The sequence below is a fragment of the Manis javanica genome, chromosome 8 (assembly GCF_040802235.1).
Source record: "Manis javanica isolate MJ-LG chromosome 8, MJ_LKY, whole genome shotgun sequence".
Taxonomy (NCBI): Eukaryota; Metazoa; Chordata; class Mammalia; order Pholidota; family Manidae; genus Manis; species Manis javanica.
In genome coordinates this window covers 73,078,766-73,098,545 of record NC_133163.1, presented here as the reverse complement: position 1 = coordinate 73,098,545, position 19,780 = coordinate 73,078,766, and the positions used below count along the sequence as shown (strand labels likewise).

The window sequence follows — 19,780 nt, the reverse complement described above, 5'->3', positions numbered from 1 at the left end:
ATGCTACTAAGGGAGCTAGGAAGGTAGAAAGCACTACTTATAATGAATGCAACCCTAATAAGACTGTGCATCAGTGGCAACATTCTTTCTTTGTTTCAAATAACCTCACAGGTCCTCTATTTTCAAATAACTTGAAGGTGTTCTACAGATGGTACAAGGAATCCTACAGGGATGAAGGACAGAAAGCAGCAATCCAGTCATGGCTGACAGTAAGAAGACCCTCCTTTACTGCACACTAGAATTTATTGCAGTCTCAATGTTTGGGGACATTAAAGCAGGAAAACAGGGACCAAGAGGGGAATGAAATGTGGGCACCCCGCCTTTAGGCCTTTAGGTCTGGTGAGAACCGCATGGTCCAAGACTGAAGACTGCTTTTATGACCTCAGTACATCTTCTCCCTTTGCGCCGAAGCAGAATTTAGCAAACGTTTTTAAACTTTTCAAATAATGCTTAGATTTATTACCCATTTATTCGGTTATATTTGGCAAAAAACTTCTGAACATTTCACACCAATTACATACTTTCAATGTTTAAAAAGTCATCCCCTTAACACCCGAGATCAGAGGAAGTTTTACGGTGTTCTGTTCACAAATGTCTTGTCTGGCCTACAGCTCTGCATGTAAACCTATGAAGTCCTGTTAAGAATAACCATTCCCTTAACAAAATTCAGGAAATATTACCAATCTACCCAGGGCTCTATCCATTGAATTTACTTCATTTATTTTGTGTACCTTCTATGACACAAAAGGGAGATATAATAGATTTCTCCAACAATTACACACTGCTCTTGTGTTTTAATGTTAAAGGAAACGACGCACCTGGAATATATGCAGGTCCCAAAATGCGCTTGAAAGATTAAAGAATGCTTTTCAATAACAGGAAAACATGAGTTCCTGTATTAGACACACCCACTCCCCAGCCCCCACCCCCAAACACACATGGAAGATTTCCTCCTTTGTTTATGTAAATCACACAACATTTAGGTATTCTGAGAAACAAGAAGGTTTTCCTTCTAAGTTTAAAGTTGGTGTGATTTCCTCTTTTTTCTTCTGGCCCACTTATTTCTAGGTAGTTTATAGCATTATAAAAGCCCAAACACCATGCAGGATCGGACTGTAATTACTGGCATGTTTGAGACTGACATTTTAGGAAGGCAAGTTCCATTGGAAGTTTGTCACTGAAACGAGAAGGGCAGGAACCCCACCCACATTAACAGATGCCCCACGGAGTTGTTCAACAGCAATCGCACTGCAGAACAATCATTTCTAACAGAGCAGTTACAATTCCACTCATTCCTGCCTTGTTCCCCATTAGTTAATTCCTTGCCCAGTTCTTGGAATCTGGGTAGTTTTCCTGGGCACCGAGCCTGGTTTGGTTTAATTTTTGTTTGTTGTTATTACCTCTAACATCCTAGTTTCTATTTTAAAGCAGATGCCTTAAAATTATATTATTATATACACATTAGAGTTAAATAGACTTTCCCCTTCTAAAATCAAAACATTTACACAAACACACCATTGCTAGACTTTCTGAGTTCTGTGCTTAAAGGAGACATGTTTTAGTCTCTTCCTTGTTTTGGTGTTTTCAGGGTCCATAGCTGATTAAAAATAAGCCAGTCAAATTCTGGATGTCTAGTGAAAAACAGTAATGTATCTTCTTCTTCCAAAGGAAAGCTAATTGATAGCATAGCTTGGAAAATGCAACCAAATGACCCGGATCAGTAATATCATAGTGCTGTATGTCCAACTACCCCATAAAAAAGAGTCCATATTCATTAATCTATATAACTTTAAAGCCCAGATAACCAAGGCATTTCTGTTATCTCTTCAACATTCATGAGGAAAAGGTAACACAGGCATTTACTGAGGTAGGGTGAGCATGATATTCCCAGGTGATACTGCAGGCTACCCAGAATCAGCCTGGTCCCCTGGTTCTCCACTCCAACCACACATCAGAATCACCTGGGACTTTTATCACCCATGCACCAAACGGTGAATCAGAATTTCTGGGGGTGTGGCCCTGGCATCCACATTTAAAATCTCCCCAGGTGGTTCTAAGACACACTGACTGCTAAGACCACAGATTTTGTGTATTTACTCATTTAATAAATATTTATGGAACATTCATTAGCTGGTGGACACAGAAGTAAGATCTGCGGGCAATTCAAAGATTTGAAATGTAGCTCTAAATTAGGAACTTGGGTAGGAGGGGTAGAAGGATGCAAAACAGTATTAAAGCATAATAGGGTAAGTGACATAGGAGTCATCTCAGGGGAGGAAGGGGGATTTAAGGACCGAGCTAGAGTCGGGGCAAGTCTGGGAGGCTCCACAAAGCAGCCGTATTTTGGATACACCATTAGCCCTCACCTGGAATTCTGTGATTCTCCCCAAATGTGCTTCTCTGACCAGCTTGGCCATTCAAACAGTAAATATAGAAGACCAAACCATCTTTTAAAAACACCAGAATGACATCCCAAAGCATTTGGAATAACACCCAAGCTCCTCACCATGACTTGCAGAGCCCCAGAGGTCTGGTCCTTGAGGGTCTCTCCATTCTCAGCTGATTCCAATCTCCTTTTTGTCCACCAGGCTCCAGCTTCCTTTTGCTCTTGGGAAATAACCAACTTGTCCTTCTCTTTGCAAATGCTGTTCCCTACAAAGAAATACTACCTTCCCTGTTTTTTATGGCTGCCTCTTGTTCACTACTCCATTTTCGACTTACATGTCAACTCCATAGAAGAAAACCTTGTTATCATTTTATCCAAGTAGGTTTCCCCACCATGTTATTTCTTTCACTCAGCTATGCTCATTGCAAAACAGGCTCATTTCAAACATGGATAAAATATTCAACATTTACTTCTCTGACATTTTTGTGCAGAATAAAAATCAGATTGCTATCATATCCATCTAGACCTGAAATATGTAAGGTGTGGATAAATTCCCACACAGATCTTCTAAGCTACCTCCTACCAGTATGTCATGTAGGAGCCTCGGTTTGACATAATAACAAATGAGTTTTCCACAGCATTTAAAAATTTTAAAAATCTTTTAAAAATACAGCTTCTGGTTTTCTTTTCTACCTGGATACATGTCTGTGAAGGAGGCAGGGTGATTGCTAGTTCCCCCATTACACTTACAGACAAGGAAACAGGCATAGAAAGCACTGACTAGGCCAAAGTAACACTCTGAGTGAATGGAAAAACTGCAGCTTACACATAGAACTTACGGTCCACGGCTCCTGCCAGCATAGATTTTGCTGTAATGTCAAATGCCACATTTTAATGGCTGTGAGATACTCATTAAGTAAGGATTCAATCATTTTATTCTAAAAAGGATGCCTAGTGTTATGATTTTGACAATATCCTGAACTGTTATTTCCTTAATATTTCCCTTTAACTAAACTAATTTTTTTACTAAATAAGTTAATGAAAGATAAAATATATTAAAACCATAAATGGATACATAGCTCTGCCTACATTAAATAAAAAGTAATGTTAAAAAATAGAATTAAAACAGACATGCTATTAATTTCAAATTGGAGAGTTGTCCGTGGAGGGCTAAGCATCTGAGATCTACTCTTTCGTAAAACTGTGATAAACAAATATAGATAGGTGTCCAGCACTACCACAACATAGATGTTCCCTAAATATAATCACAAAGCTTAAGTGGAAATGGGTTCTTTGAGACCACAGCTCCATGTACATTGGGACTCACTTGATAAGTCAAGTTTTGGAGTTATCCAAGCCAAACACTCCTTTTTCACTCATTTCCACTCCTGAACCCATTGCTTTCTATGGTGGTATTAGAAGAAGACAGAAGTACAGGGCCAATCAAATTCAGGTCCTATTGCTACCAGCTCTGATAAAAAGAGCATCATTTTCATGGCTGCACGCTTACTCTTCAGCCTTCATGTAGACCTGATCTACATCTCAGCTGTAGTTAAGAAGAAATAAGAGCAACTATTACGTGGAGAATATCACTATCATCATTATTCAAGTGTCACTACATCTCTATCTCATGAGCTAATGGCTTAACAAGGTCTTTTAAAAAATGGTCACTCTCTGAAACATTGTGCAATAAGACATTTAGCTATTGTCAAAGAGTGGAGACAACTAATCCTGCTTTTGTCCAATCAGAAAATTTTATTTAATTAAAAACCAATAAGGCAGCCAAGAGCAGGGCTCTTTCTTAGATGGAAACTGGTCTCGCAGCAAGTCAGGCATTGGTGGGAGGGGACAAAGACTGCCGAGGAAAGGAAAGACAGGCATGCAAGCTCCTTGCCTGCAGTGCAGAACAGCAGGGGAGTGCACACGCTGTGGTGATTAAGAGGCTAATCCTCCATTTCAGGGTACAGTGGTTGAGAGACCACTTTTTTTAAGGGTCACGTTCTTTCCCCTACAGTCTCATTATTTGCATCATTTCTCAATTCATTCCAAACAGGTAAACCTATTTTGCCTAAGGTACAAAATATCTAGTCTCAATCTGAAAATCTTATTTTAAAAGAAACAAATGATCAACAGATAAACCATATTATTATTTACCACTTTTACCTATATCTTTTACCATCTCATTTTTCATAGTTATTTTTGTGTATTTACTAACATTAGCCGAAACATTTCTTTTACACATTAAACTTAAGTTGAATCATCTTATAACTTTATGAAGTCATTTCTATTAAAATAAAGGTGTTGTTAACAGGATACACATTCTTCTCAAGTGCACATGGAACATTTTCAAGAATAGATCATATGCTAGGCCACAAAAAGAACCTCAGTAAATTCAAAAAGATTGAAATTGTACCAACCAGCTTCTCAGATCACAAAGGTATGAAAGTAGAAATGAATTACACAAAGAAAATAAAAAAGCCCACAAATATATGGAGGCTTAATAACATGCTCCTAAATAATCAATGGATCAATGACCAAATAAAAGCAGAGATGAAGCAATATATGAAGACAAATGACAACAATTATTCAACAACACAAAAATCTGTGGGATGCAGCGAAGGCCATGGTAAGAGGGAAATATATGGCAATACAGGCCTACCTCAGGAAAGAAGAACAATCCCAAATGAACAGTCTAAACTCACAATTAATGAAACTAGAAAAGGAAGAACAAATGAGGCCCAAAGTCGGTAGAAGGAGGGACATAATAAAGATTGAAGCAGAAATAAATAAAACTGAGGAGAATAAAACAATAGAAAGAATCAATGAAAGCAGGAGCTGGTTCTTCAAGAAAATAAACAAAACAGATAAACCTCTAGCCAGACTTATCAAGGAAAAAAGAGAGTCTACACACATAAACAGAATCAGAAATGAGAAAGGAAAAATCACTACAGACACCACAGAAATATAAAGAATTATGAGAGAATACTATGAAAAATTATATGTTAACAAACTGGATAACCTAGAAGAAATGGACAACTTTCTAGAAAAATATAACCTTCCAAGGCTGATTCAGGAAGAAACAGAAAATCTGAATAGACCAATTACCAGAAAAGAAATTAAACTGGTAATCAAAAAACTACCTAAGAACAAAACCAGATGGTTTCACTGCTGAATTTTATCAAACCTAAGTCAAGACCTAATACCCATCCTCCTTAAAGTTTTCCAAAAGTAGAAGAGAAGGGAATACTCCCAAAATCATTCTATGAGGCTAACATCACTCTAATACCAAAACCAGGCAAAGACACCACAAAAAAGAAAATTACAGACCAATATCCCTGATGAACATAGATGTAAAAATACTCAACAAAATATTAGCAAACTGAATTAAAAAATATATCAAAAGGATCATACACCATGATCAAGTGGGATTCATCCCAGGGATGCAAGGATGGTACAACATTTGAAAATCCATCGACATCATCCACCACATCAACAAAAAGAAGGACAAAAACCACATGATCATTTCCATAGATGCTGAAAAAACATTCGACAAAATTCAACATCCATTCATGATAAAAACTCTCAACAAAATGGGTACAGAGGGAAAGTACCTCAACATAATAAAGGCCATATATGACAAACCCACAGCCAACATTATACTTAACAGTGAGAAGCTAAAAGCTTTTCCTTTAAGATCGGGAATAAGACAAGGATGCCCACTCTCCCAGTTTTTATTCAACATAGTTCTGGAGTTCCTAGCCATGGCAATCAGACAACACAAAGAAATAAAAGGCATCCAGATTGGCAAAGAAGAAGTCGAGCTGTCTCTTTTTGCAGATGACATGATATTGTACATAAAAAACTCTAACGAATCCACTCCAAAACTACTAGATCTAATATCTGAATTTGGCAAAGTGGCAGGATACAAAATTAATACACAGAAATCTGTTGCATTCCTATACAGTAATGATGAACTAGCAGAAAGAGAAATCAGGAAAACAATTTCATTCACAATTGCCTCAAAAAGAATAAAAATACCTAGGAATAAACATAACCAAGGAAGTGAAAGATCTGTACCCTGAAAACCACAAGACACTCTTAAGAAAAATTAAAGAGGACACTAATAAATGGAAATTCATCTCATACTCTTGGCTAGGGAGAATTAATATTGTCAAAATGGCCATCCTTCCTAAAGCAATCTACAGATTCAATGAAATCCCTATCAAAATACCAATAGCATTCTTCAATGAACTAGAGCAAATAGTTCTAAAATTTGTATGGAATGACAAAAGACCCCGAATAGCCAAAGCAATCCTGAGAAGGAAGAATAAAGCAGAGGGAATTACACTCCCTGTCTTCAAGCTGTCCTACAAAGCCACAGTAATCAAGACAATTTTGTACTGGCACAAGAACAGATCCATAGACCAGTGGAACAGAATAAAGAGCCCGTATATAAACCCATGCATATATGGTCAATTAATATATGACAAAGGAGACATGGACATACAATGGGGAAATGAAAGTCTCTTCAACAGCTGGTGTTGGCAAAAAACTGGACAGCTACATGTAAGAGAATCAAACTGGATTATTGTCTCACTCCATACACAAAAGTAAACTCAAAATGGATCAAAGACCTGAGTGTAAGTCATGAAACCATAAAACTCTTGGAAAAAACATAGGCAAAAATCTCTTGGACATAAACATGAGCAACTTCTTCATGAACATATCTCCCTGGGCAAGGGAAACAAAAGCAAAAATGAACAAGTGGGACTATAGCAAACTAAAAACCTTTGCTTCTGTACAGCAAAGGACACCATCAGTAGAACAAAAAGACATCCTACAGTATGAGAGAATTCATGTAAGTCATAAACCTGATAAGGGGTTGACATCCAAATTATATAAAGGCTCACACACCTCAACAAACAAAAAGCAAATAAGCCAATTAAAAAATGGGCAGAGGAGCTGAACAGACACTTCTCTAAAGAAGAAATTCAGATGGCCAACAGCACTTGAAAAGATCCTCCACATCGCTAATCATCAGAGAAAAGCAAAACCACAATGAGATATAATCTCACACCAGTTAGGATGGCCACCATCCAAAGACAAACAACAACAAATGTTGGTGAGGATGTGGAGAAAGGGGAACTCTTCTGCACTGCTGGTGGGAATGTAAATTAGTTCAACCTTTGTGGAAAGCAGTATGGAGGTTCCTCAGAAAACTAAAAATAGAAATACCATTTGACCCAGGAATTCCATTCCTAGGAATATACCCTAAGAATGCAGCAGCCCAGTTTGAAAAAGACATATGTACCCCTATGTTTATCACAGCACTATTTATAATAGCCAAAAAATGGAAGCAAGCTAAGTGTCCATCAGTAAATGAATGGATAAAGAAGAGGTGGTACATATACACAATGGAATACTATTCAGCCATAAGAAGAAAACAAATTCTACCATTTGCAACATGGATGGAGCTAGAGGGTATTATGCTCAGTGAAATAAGCCAGGTGGAGAAAGACAAGTATCAAATGATTTCACTCATCTGTGGAGTATAAGAACAAAGCAAAAACTGAAGGAACAAAACAGTAGCAGACTCACAGAACCCAAGAATGGATTAACAGTTAACAAAGGGAAAGGGACTGGGGAGGATGGGTGGGAAGGGAGGTATAAGGGGAGGGAAAGGGGCATTACGATTAGCACACATAATGTAGCATGCCCAGTGTGTCCACGCACCTCGGATGTCTCAGAATCTTATCATGCTGGGTCATCTCGTGATCTTACAGCTAAGTGAAAGTCAACATTTGGTGGTATGCCTAGTTCTCTGCTCTGCTGGAGTCTAATGACCAGACATTTTGATTTCAACAAGACTCTTGAAAAAAAAATTTGGAGCAAGGAATAAAAGTGATGCACCACAGAATCTAATCAGGTTCGCTCTTTGGCTGTGACAGAGGTGACTGACAGGAAATAAAAAAAACCCTGAAAGTGGTTCAGGAAGTAAAAGCAAGACAGGGCATGATTTTTAGGTGCTGACGTGAAGAAATGGGCTAATTGGCTAAGGTGAGAAATCGTTGTTTGGAATTGGTTTCCTTACTGCTCTTCCAAAACTCTAATGTATGAAAGTTCTTGGTGGATTTCACAGTACCTATGGAGAATTAAATAGCAGGTCTGAGGTGATATAAGTTATCCAGTAAGGTTTGAATGTTTACAAATCTTAGAGGATTTGTAATGTCAAATAATACATTTTTTGATTGTTATGTCAAATACTTTTAGAATGGGGGAAACCTCATCACTGCTATAGTTAGTGGGAAATAGGGCGTGGGGCACTCTGCGCAGGGTTGATATTTGCTTCTCACAGTACTTCTCAGAGTATGTTATCATTTAGGACATAGTAAATGTTTAGACTCTACTGCTCCAGCCAGACTGATTCCTGAAATGGCCAAGTTTGTCCTTGGGCCCCCATTTCTCTTTTTCCTATCTTAGGTACTGGGGGCTCTCTGGGAGATTCTGGCCAGGACACAAATGGGCCTGAAAGTGTATTCTTGAATCTGTATGTTTTTAGGAAGTTTTTAATCCAAGTAAACAATAGCCACAACAAACATGGAGGCATTTCAGTCATGAGCACCAAGCCAGTGGGGAAGAATATAGGATGCCTTTCAACAGTTCCTGCTCCGCTAACTATTAAGGGGCAGGGGAGTGGAGAAGCACTGCATAGGGCTGTGCTGTCTGGTTTTTAAAGGCACTCTTCCTTTATCTACAGAAGTGTTAATCACAAAAAAAGAAGATTTCCATGCAAAAGATTCCTTATTTGGTATCACTAGTTCTAGGCCTATACCTACAGCACATTCTCATGTCCAAACTGGAGGAGGAAGTGGGGGTGGACGAGGAGATTCAAAGTCTAGGAAATTTCTTCAAAGGGCTACTGTAAAAGGAACCATTTGTATGGGAAACTTCTTGTACAAAAGTTTGGGTAAGTCCTTCAGTAGAAGGAGAATAAGAATCAAGAATTTCTTAGGAAAGATGCTTTGATATGAAGGTATAATACCACATGAAGAGCAGCTAAAACTCCAAATTAATAAAGCAAGCAAACCCTACATCAACTTTGCTTGAAGTACTAGTTGGTTTTAATATTGCCAAATAACCAACAAGGAGACAGCATTACTTTTGGACCGCACAACTTCAGTATCAATATCTAGTGGTATTTCTAAAACCTAGTCTTTTCTAATTTAATATTTTTTATCCTGTTCCTGTTCATAACTTTATTTCTTTTTTGTATTAAGGTATCATTGATATACACTCTTATGAAGGTTTCACATGAAAAACAACGTGGTTACTACATTTACCCATATTATCAAGTCTCCCCCGTATCCTATTGAACTCATTGTCCATCAGTGTAGTAAGATGCCACAGAGTCACTACTTGTCTTTTCTGTGCCATAGTGTCTTCCCGCCACACACCATGTGTACTAATCATAATACCCCTCAATCCCCTTGTCCCCTCCTTCCCCACCCGCCCTCCCCCACCACTCCCCCTTGGTAACCACTAGTCCCTTCTTGGAGTCTGTGAGTCTGCTGTTGTTTTGTTCCTTCAGTTTTGCTTCATTGTTATGCTCCACAAATGAGGGAAATCATTTGGTAATTGTCTTTCTCTGCCTGACTTATTTCACTGAGCATAATATCCTCTAGGTCCATTCATGTTGTTGCAAATGGTAGGATTTGTTTCTTATGGCTGAATAGTATTCCATTGTGTGTATGTACCACCTCTTTGTTACCCATTCATCTACTGATGGACACCTAGGTTGCTTCCATTTCTTGGCTATTGTAAATAGTGCTGTGATAAACATAGGGGTGAATATGTCTTTTTGAATCTGAGAAGTTGTTTTCTTTGGGTAAGTTCCTAAGAGTTGAATTCCTGGCTCAAATGGTAATTCTACTTTTAGTTTTTTGAGGAACCTCCATACTGCTTCCCACAATGGTTGAACTAGCTTACATTCCACCAGCAGTGTAGGAGGGTTCCCCTTTCTCTGCATCCTTGCCAGCATTTGTTGTTCTTAGTCTTTTCTATGTTGGCCATCCTAACTGGTGTGAGGTGATATCTCGTTGTGGTTTTAATTTGCATTTCCCTGATAATTAGTGACGTGGAGCATCTTTTCACGCGACTGTTGGCCATCTGAATTTTTTCTTTGGAGAAGTTTCTGTTCATATACTCTGCCCATTTTTAACAGGGTTATTTGCTTTTTTGGTGTTGAGGCATGTGAGTTCTTTATGTATTTTGGATGTTAACCCCTTGTCTGATATGTTGTTTACAAATATATTCTCCCATACTGTAGGATGCCTTTTTGTTCTACTGATGGTGTCCTTTGCTGTACAGAAACTTTTTATCTTGATGTAGTCCCATTTGTTCATTTTTGCTTTTGTTTCCCTTGCCTGAGGAGATGCATTCAGGAAAAAGTTGCTCATTTTAATATTCAAGAGGTTTTTGCCTATGCTGTCTTCTAAGAGTTTTATGGTTTCATGACTTGCATTCAAGTCTTTGATTCATTTTGAGTTTACTCATAGCTTTATTTCTTAACTGTAAAAATATGCATGTTTTTATTTTGAAAGGGAATTCACTTTTCAAGTCAATGATGGGTTCAGGCACACCACAGGTAGTCTTGGGCTGTTAAATCTTTAGCCTGGAATTCAGAGGCTTAATCCCCAGATTTGAGTTCCCCACTGCAAGAGAAGTACTGCTGTCTCCTGACCAGCACCACCATGTGCTGTTTATTATAAACTGATGGACAAAGCTGACTTACGCATGCCTCAGCGAGTGAGTTAGTGAGTGACTCCTCAACAAAAGGAGGGGCGGTTCCCACAGAAACCATGAGCAAACCAAAATGTCATTTCAGGTCCAATTGTTCTGTTTCAAGATCAAGCTACAGTTTTAAGGGATGTGAACTATTTTCTTACTAGAAGAGAGGGGTATCCTGAGAGCTAAGGAGAGTAGAAAAATGCTAAAAACCAAGACATTATAAAGTATGAGGAGATTAGAGGAGATAAATTTTGGGATTAAAAGCTCTTAAAAAGCTCTTTTCCTGTAATTCATATTCTAGCAGCATCTCCCTTAAGCAATTCTGTTTGTTTCAACCTCCCTGAAACACAATTTCAGGTTTGAGGTTCAGCAGCCCAAGGTTTCCCATTGTGCTTGATTTTTTGCTTCCTTAGACTTTTCCCCATAGACTTGAGGAGAAACCCAATTTGCATGCACTTTGGGTAAAGGGTAAACATACAATGAATTATAAAGCTTGTTTAATATTAGTTATTGCAAATTCTTACTTTATATGATAAGCACAGCATGTCTAATTGATGTAGTGTACCCGAAACAAACAGGCCCAGGCCAAGGATGGAAGTGCTCAGAGCTGTGAGACCTGTGATGGCTTCTGAAAGAGAGTAAGCCCAACACCAAAACCCGTAATGTGCAAGGGGGACAGCAGAAGGGGTTAACGACAGTCATAAGGTCATCTTCTGTTCTTATTTCCTTAATTCTAGAAACAGATGTAAACATCATTTTTGATCTATTCTTAGGAGAGATTTACAAAGAGAGGATCTAAAGACAAAGGCATCAAAGCAGCAGCTATACCTGACTCAAGGATGATTAAATTGCTCCACCACAAGCCGAAGACTGGGCATAAAAACTTGAAAAGGAGATTCCTCTAATGTTATGCTTTCGTTTAACATTATCCATTAGGGACTGAAAAGTATAGGCCAAGCAGCAACTCTCTCAGGGGAAATGTCATACTGGGTAGAAATCCAATACATATTTTATCTGGGAGATTGGCTAAAACACACTCTTAGAGCACAAATATCCCTGACAGTGAGGAGATGAAGCATTTCTGCAGCCTCTGCTTTCTTGTCCCTCAGCAGCCATGAAGAAGGACACTCACTCATGCCAGTGGGAGGGGAGGGCCTGGTGCTATGCTCCCTGACACCGTGCACCCCACTACTGAGCATAATCTTTTGATATAGAGATTTAGTCTAAAAGCACCACAGAAGGATGTTACATGGATAGGGGTCACCTTCAATGTGAGAAAAGTATTTCCCCCAAAATGAGACTAAAACTTGAAGGAGGCAGAGCAACAAAGAATTTTCTAATTCTACTACAGATATAATATCACAAGGTTTTTGGAAAACTCAAAGCTATTATTACCAAGCAAACATATGCTGTCAAATACAATTATGACTATCAGTCAAGGAAACACATCTATCTGCTCTTTCTGCTTTGCTCCTTCTTCACCATCACCACCACTTACTTAGTACATTTAATGATATATTTTAAATGAGGGTAGACGTCACTGAAGTTCTAAAAAAAGTGAATGCTGTCACTAAAAACTTGTCACCTTCACTCTTTACTGTGTTAAATAAGCTGGGGAATAAAAATCTAGCAACATGTTCTGGGCAAAAGGAATATCAATTACATTAGTGAAAATCATCTATAATTAAAATTAGTCGAATTTATTTTGGTAAACTCTAGGCAATAACTAGTAGAGCTAAAGATGCATATACTCTATGACCCAGAAATTCCAATCCTGTGTCTACACAACAGAAACGAGGGCTACATCCATTCTGCTGCCTGAAGCAAGCAAAAATGAACAAAATATATGAAACAAAAAAACGACAGTGACCTCTGAGTGATGGGAAATGAGGTGAGTCCTGTGATCGCCACAGTTTACTGATTTGAACATCTTCCAGGCTGTGGTGCAAGGGGAGGAACCTAGGCAGGGACTGGCAGACTCCCTGAGTGAAAGAGCCAGAGCTGAAACTTTGGGGAATGGTGGAGGGGTTCATTGTTTTGATTTTGGTGATGATTTCAATGTAAAAACTTATCAGACTGTACTATTCAAATATGATGATTTCTTCATGTCAATTATATCTCAATAAAGCTGTTAAAAAACCCACAAGACTAATTTATGACAATTGTGGTCAAAATAGAGATGACCTTTGATGGAAGTACAAGGGAGCTTTCTGGGATGCTGGAAAGGTTCTGTATGATATTTATATGGGTTTATACACATGGAAAAGACTCATTGAATTGTACACTTAAGATTTGTATACCTTACAATATGTAAGTTATACCTCAAGTAAACCAATAATAGTAATAATAATAATGATGCTGATGATGGCAGGTCTGAGAACTGCTGCCAGTCTGAAATCACCAGCCCTGACAGGTGTATCTCAGCACTTGCCCCACCCAGTACATTCAAACTTACTATCGGTAATAGAATCACACTTCCTACCATCTTCTCCACAGAGAAAAAATGTGTAAACCTGGAAATTTTCTTAGTCTGCACTGCTATAAAAAAGCATCAGAGACTGGGAGTTTTATGCACAACAGTTTTATTCCCACAGTTCTGGAGACCGGGAAGCCTAAGATCAAGGCACTGGTAGCTCCGCATTTGGTGAGATTGCACTTCCTGGTTCACAGTTGAATTCTCTCTGCATCATTACATGGCAGAATGGGGAAGGGAGCTCTCCTGGATCTCTGTTGCATGTAAGGGTACTAATCTTACTCATGAGGGGTTCCACACTCATGACCTTATCACCTCTTAAAGGCCCCACCTCCTAATACCATCACAATGGGGTTTAGGATTTCAACATCTGAATTCGGCGGGGGGAGAGGGAGACATAAATATAACAAAAGTGAATTTATTCACTGCAATTATGATACTCACTTTAATAAAAATCTACATGTGGGACTTGAAAGTATACCTATTTTCAAAGTTTTCCAGTTGGGTTTACAACAAACCTTTTGGGCACAACAGTTAGTGGCTAAAGCTCAAAGGTGAAAAAGAACTTGACATGTTTCAAGGAGGAGAAAGACCACCAGGGTGGCAAAATACTGAGGAAAGAATGAATGAGGTCATGGACACAAGCAAGTGCCAGACAATGAAGGCCCCGGAGTACAAGGCTTTGTAAGCATGAAGTAGGAGTGTAATGGATCTGATTTACATTTTTAAGAATACTGGCCAATTGCTGTAGAGCAAATAGGTCATGGTAGGAGTGTGCATGGAAACAGAGAAACCAGTTATGAAGTTCTACTGCAGTAGTCCAGGGGAGAGGTAACTGTGGCTTAGACCACATGGCAATAGCAGAGACAGAGAGAAAAGGGGTCAGTCTGTCCTACCTCCATGGCTGTTGATCTCCCAGAAGAAATCCTCAAGGTCAGTCACTAAGTCCCAGTCATCTTTGTACCCTTAATGCCTTGTGTATGGTAGGCCTTTGTTTATTGAACATCACACTTTTGCATGTCAGAATAAAGACCACTCTCTGATTTGTACTTTTATTTATCTGTATGTGCTATCTCACCTACCAGATTATAAATGCCCTGAGACTGGAAGGTTATGTCTTTGCATACTTCCAAGCACCTGGCAGGGTTCCTTACTCAGAATCCTAATTCCAATATGCATCACAAGGAACATCCTGATTCTTACCAGAAATAATCAAGGATTTGCTGCATGTACTGATGATTGTGGGGTTAGCATAACCTCACCCACCCTACTCTCTTTTTGGCCATGTTTGTTTTCCTATCTGGGGTATTTAGGGCAATTTGAGGAAACGGAAAAAAAAAAAAGGAAGAAATTACACATGACTACAAATCCTGACATGTGGTAAAGAAAGCCAGTGACTTCTCTGCAAATTCCAAGGTGGAATACATTGTTACGTACTTCATTAGTACTTGTGTAACAGCGAGGAATCATTTCCGAATGCCACTTGTGTTAAATGAGTCCTTCCTAAAAAAAGCTCTGGGGATCTTTCAACAGCACAGCCTTGAAGATTCAGAACAAAAGGAGTAAAATACCTGGTCCTCTGGTACTGAAAGACTGGATATATGCTCAGCTTTCTCTATCCAATTCCCCACTGACAATTTCCACATAAATCAGAGGATAATTGGAGAATAAGCTGTCTTAAAGAGATGAGGCATAACTATTGATACATTAACTGTTCTCAAAACTCAGCTGGTCATGATGTCTGTAGGCCTCCACTTGCTTGTCCCATGGTATCTTCCCTCTCTTTCCTCAACCAGAGGCTGTTCTGATAGGGCCAGTCTGAATCAGGGAGCAGTCACCGTACTGGCCCATTACTCTGTGCCTGAGAGGAGCTGCTATGCTCAGTAAAAATGCTGAAATGTAGTCACTAAACTCTGTTCTCATGGGGCTCAGGGATACAGCTGAGTGCTTACCCAGCCCTCCGATGTGCACACCACGCAGTGTAGTTCCTCAGTTTCACCAGATGTCACTGTGTGTCTTCTACTATGAAAGTAAAGACATTGTACTTAAAAAAATGAATAGCAGGAGCAAGCATTATGGATTGATATGGCTTGTGTTAAACAGAAAATACATTTATTGGTATGATCATGCATGTCAGTAAGTAGATCTTTGAATTTTCAAATGCTTTGTATGAAATTAATTTGGTACCAAAATCAATCTACTTTGAGAAATCACCAATTTTGCACTGTGAGGTAACCTTTACTAGTTTTAAAGTTAAACTTAGTACTTATAACCAGGGGCCAATATGTGAATTCCTTAGACTAACAAAATATTAAAAATCATAATTCTTGTTGGATTTTTCCAAAGCAATGTTTTGCATTCTTTTAACATGCAAGCTGAAGTTCTGCTTGGTTTGCTACACCAACTTGACATAACTAATGCTCACTTAACCAACTTTACATGTATGGTTTGCACTTCTGCCTATATAATAACTGTCATACAGAATTATAGAGTTGGAAGTTGTCTCGAAAGGTTTACTCTCCATCCATGTCTTGCCTTTGGGTGTTACTTTCCCAGCTACTTTATATAGATTATTTTTCCAACTTCTTTTACTTCCATAATAATAATTTACAACTCACCTTAACAGTTAAAAAGCTTCATGATGAGAAACTCTCCTTTTAGGTTTTAATTAAAGCTATTTACATTTCACATTCTTGAAAGTCATTGTTTAATTGGTCTCCAGTTTTCTCGTAGTTAAACCATCCCAGTTCCTTCTGCCTTTCCAGATAGATCTTTTTTAATTACCACCTCCCGTGGGGCTCCAGAGACCCTAGCCACCTTTTAGCCATGGAGCCAGAGCTAAGTAGAATAGCTTAAAATGGTGAGAACAATACAAGTTCACATTCAGCTCTGGATTCCTATCTGGGTGTGCTGGTATTTTTTAAAGCCATGATGCTGCATGCTTATGGTCATCTAATTATGTACTGTGGGGACTTATATAGCCATTGTTTGGCCACATCTCAAAGAGATTAAAATTTTAATTGACATTTTGAACTTATTTTGTCTCTATAAACCACTCCAGTATTTTGCATCCATTATATCCGTTTTTGCCGTATTTCCTATGGTAAGTATATGAGTCCATGTTGAACTCCTCAAGGAGGTGAAGCTATTTCCTATCCTCACTAAAGAATTTTAGACTGTACAGGCAAAGCTTCTGTGTCTGTCCCTTACCCAGTCCCGTTCCCAACCAAAGCACAGTGGAGAATCTAGCCAACTTCCCTGTACATTGATCACCAGTACTGAATATCTGTTGAATGAACGATATGAATATCAGAAGATGCGGTTGTGGAAGTGGGAGGATGGCATTAAAAATAAAAAGATACAAAGTGAAAGGTCTGCATGAAGTCTATAAACCGTGTAGGTATAATTGGTACTTTGCTGTGGTTAGAACAACTGCTGTGGAGAAGATGATATGAGCTGCAGGTCTTTTTCTGTCAAACCGTACATCAGGAATGTGCCAGATGATGATGTGAGGGGTCCCCATGTCATCACAACCCTCACAATGCAGCAACCAGCTGAATATTTACTATCTGCAAAAGCAAACGATGAAAGAGCTCATCTCCAGCAAGTGGGCCTTTGTACTGTGCAGCTGCTTTGCCACCAAGTCTTGCTACTGGATGGTGCTTGGAAGGTGTGCGATAGGACTGGACCACATTTCCTAAGGAGATCACTAACTCAGAAACTCTGATGTCTCCTGTAACCTAAGTTCTAGTCCACTCAAACATCATCGCCTGGGACCACGGACTCAAAATAGTCTTCTTGCTCATCAGAGGTAGTTGCTTTGTAAGAAGCTGCCTCTTTGGGACAGGTGAAGTAACACAGGCGTTACCTCTGCCTGAGGGTCATTACCTACAACCTGGTGCCTCTTCCTTGCTCCACTAATAGTGAAAGGGATCAACTTCCTTGTTTCTTCAAACATCCTTATGTAGGTTCAAATTTGTGCCAATTTTTCTCCACCTGGCTTCATAGGCCAAGATCTCTATGGCCAACAGGTCCATCCTTAACTAGCCTTCAGCATACCTGAGGCACTGAGAGGTACTGGCATTTCTGTGAAGTGGAAAATTTTCTCCAGAGACTAGCAATATTAAATAAACAGAGAAGCCCAACCATGCCAAGATTCTGACAAAGATTCACTTCTTCAAACTCAAATTTTAGTCTATCAACAGATCCACAAACTCCTGAAACTCTCTTAGATGCTGTGATTTTATACCTATTATATGTATGGTTTTACACCTTTTGTATGATTTTATACTGAATAGATGTACCTCTACCTCCACATATTATACCATGATAATATATGATGCTGGGCATCACAGTTTGGAGTTCCAAGGTGCTTGTGACCCTGGATAGCACAGATTACTCAGGCCATCACAAAACCACGGTCACTCATGAAGCTGTGCCAATTTTAAGCAGACTCTGAGGAAGTGACTAACACACGTTACGAAGGCCACTTTAAGATCTTCTGTTTCAAGGGTAGAATTAAAACTTCTGTCCCATGTGCTTCCTCTGCTAAGGAGGTCAATGATGTCACTGAGAGGTCTATAGTGAGAAGCCAGGGTCCACCTAGGATGTGTTGCACAAGCTACCCTCTGGATGCCAGGCCATTGTCTCTAGTTCCTCATGGTTAGAAAGAAGTCTGTGCAAATGGCTCTGGGTGCCAGTACTGCCCATCAGTGCCAATCATCTCATTACACATAGCTAATACTATGCTATTTTTACCTGATGTGTAAAACCACTCAGAAACCCTGATAATTCAAGTCTAAATTGCAGAAACTTATTTTTAGAAAGATAAATGTTTGACTCTTCAAGTAACAGATACAGAGGATCTAGTGTACCTGGCTACTGAATGCTCAGCTGGTCCCCACCTATCTATCTGGCTTCACTCTCTATTTGACCCTCTAAGACCGAATTCACCAGGGACATGGCACCTTATCCTAGTCCACTCCAAATGCCTCTGCTCCCTGTGACTCTCATCCTGGGATGTCTTTACGGCCACCACTTGCAAATCTAAATTGTGCCCACCTTTCACAGGCCAATTACAGATTCTACCTCTGACATAAGACTTTCCTTGGCAGTCCAGCCCAAATATCTACAATATTTCCCTATAAGACCTCATTTTAGAGTTTTGCTGTACTGAATCTAATTCAGGAACACAAAGGAAATATGCTGTTTGCAAGCATATAATTAGTCCTAAACTGCCAGGTGTTTTTTAGTAAAATAGGTTAAACTGTTTTTTAGATATCTTTCCATTCTATTAATTTGCAACATTCTAAATTCACAATTCATGAGGCTCCCTCAAAATATTCCCTGATATTGTTGCTGTAGGATCTCGTTGTTGATTAGTTTTTTGGCAGTCTAGGCAAAACAGGATACAGTTCCTGCTTCTTAAGGTTTTCAGGTTACATTTAGATGAAAAAAAAAAATCAAGCAAGACATGGTAATGACATTTCAGTGTCAGCAGACAGCTCAACAGGCCAGAGAGCCAGGGTGGTTTTCAGAGGAGGCAAGCTCAAAGGGGAGATGAGAAGAAAGAAGAAATGGAATCCCTCAGAGAGGAGGGGTGCACTCTTAGGAGAGTCAGTTTCTTGAGGGCAAGAATGGTGAAAAAGCCACATTTCCAGGGGGCAGAGAGTAAAGGTGGAAACGACCATACTGTGATTGGCTTGGGATTCTGATACAATGCACAGATGAGAACAGTGACTGCTATGCCTGGAGGCAAGCCATCGGAGTGTCCCCGGCAAAGGAAGTCCAGTAAAGGTCGCTGCCTTCTGCATGCCACTTTGGTGCTTGCTCCTCTGTGCCGCACCATAACCACTACCCTTCTCCCTTCTCCTGGGGGCTCCTTCGGAAGGAGGTTTATTCTGCAGATAAAAGTTCATTTCATTCTTCCCTGACTGTTGGGAACAATGAGGGAAGACTTGTATGGACAGTGGCCAAAAGAACAGACACAGCCGTATCCACCTGGACTCCTGTGTGTACTCTGTTCTAGGACAGCGCGTCTAACAATCCATAAATCATCACACACGCCTCAGAGAGCAGAGATGCCTGTTCTTGCTGAAGTGCAGGTGCCCAAGACCTCCACTGTCAATTCTGCT

General features: G+C 39.4%; 1 protein-coding gene across 6 annotated transcripts in view; it reads right to left on the bottom strand.

Annotated features, from left to right (window-relative positions):
- The window catches only part of STXBP6 (syntaxin binding protein 6), a 261,191-nt gene that overhangs the window by 61,084 nt on the left and 180,327 nt on the right, over nucleotides 1-19,780 (bottom strand). The window contains exon 1 of one of the 6 annotated variants that reach the window (XM_073211427.1): nucleotides 2,507-2,689. The exons of the other annotated variants lie outside the window; for them this stretch is intronic. The gene's annotated coding sequence lies outside the window, so the exon portion shown is untranslated. Of the gene's footprint in view, nucleotides 1-2,506; nucleotides 2,690-19,780 lie in introns of those variants that run through there. 6 annotated transcript variants of the gene reach the window in all.